This window comes from Penaeus monodon, chromosome 15, assembly GCF_015228065.2.
Source record: "Penaeus monodon isolate SGIC_2016 chromosome 15, NSTDA_Pmon_1, whole genome shotgun sequence".
Lineage (NCBI taxonomy): Eukaryota > Metazoa > Arthropoda > Malacostraca > Decapoda > Penaeidae > Penaeus > Penaeus monodon.
In genome coordinates, this window is record NC_051400.1 from 38,127,853 (window position 1) to 38,129,077 (window position 1,225).

Genomic DNA, 1,225 nt, shown 5'->3' on the forward strand with positions numbered 1-1,225 from the left:
CCTGGCAAGTGCAGGTGTTGCCATGTCAGTCTGCACAGCAATAGCCATTGGGATTGCACCACAAGTGACATTGCCAAGAGCCTCCCCCATGGCAACACTGTATGTGTAGTCCAAGCCAAGTCCTCCATATTCTGTAATTCATCAATAGATTAGATACTTAAAAACTTGATATTGAATTGCATGTCATCATTGTACATCTTGTATGTACATATAAGAATAAGAGAAATATATGAATCATTGTTAATTTCAATACCTTTTAACACAATGATTACAACTACAGTATATCTTAAACTATTTACTCAATAAGGTGATGATTCCATTTTCAATGTTAACATTAAAGCTAAATATACATGAAGACAGAAACTAAAGAGAGTTACAGCAGAGAATAAGCAATTTTTTACCCAAAAGGGAGAACTCATTGCAAAATCTAACCTTCAGGCTTTGTGACACCAAGGAAACCTGCCTGTCCAAGCTTCTTGAAGACCTCATGGGCTGGAAACTGTCCCTCAGCCTCCCACCTGTCAACATGTGGGTTGATTTCTGTGTCAATCAACTACACATTGGGAAAGAAAAGAAAGAATTTGAGTAAACTGCCTAATCAGAAGAGCAGAGGATAAAGAGGTCATATGCACAGTAATGTGCACAGAAGATGAAATGAAATGCAACCACAACAGTAAGAGGAACACTGATATTTCAAGTCAGACTCCATTCTTCTGACAAGAAAACTAATAAAGTGCAATTTTGGTTTTACAATCTGATTTTGATGTTTACTATTTTACTTTGTTATAGCTCTGTATTTCATTTAAAAACAATATGTTAATATAGCAGGTATCAAAAGCAAAATTTATTTCAAGCAATATGTGTGAATGCTTAGTTTTCACACAAAGAACTTTTAAAGTATACATTAAGTATATTGTTATATCCACACTGCATCATAATCTAATATGAGTCTAATGTAATTTCTATTTGAAGAAGATATTAACTTCAGCATTGCCTTTCCCTTAAGGTAACTTCATATTGTTAAAGTGTATCTTATTTAGATATCACCCCCAAAAGGAAAGAGCTCTAAACATGAGAGAAATTGTAAAGAAAATACTGCAAAACAGCATGAGCAAAGGAAAATAATCTAAAATTGCATATTTTCTGAAACTTTAGGTTGCCACTCTTTAAAAATTATGTATTTTTGAAGATATTAGTGTTGCTTCTCACCTAGCCATGTACCTTA

The 1,225-nt window shown here is 33.8% G+C and overlaps 1 pseudogene; it reads right to left on the minus strand.

Moving 5' to 3' along the window:
• The window catches only part of LOC119582356, an 11,823-nt pseudogene that overhangs the window by 8,107 nt on the left and 2,491 nt on the right, over positions 1–1,225 (minus strand).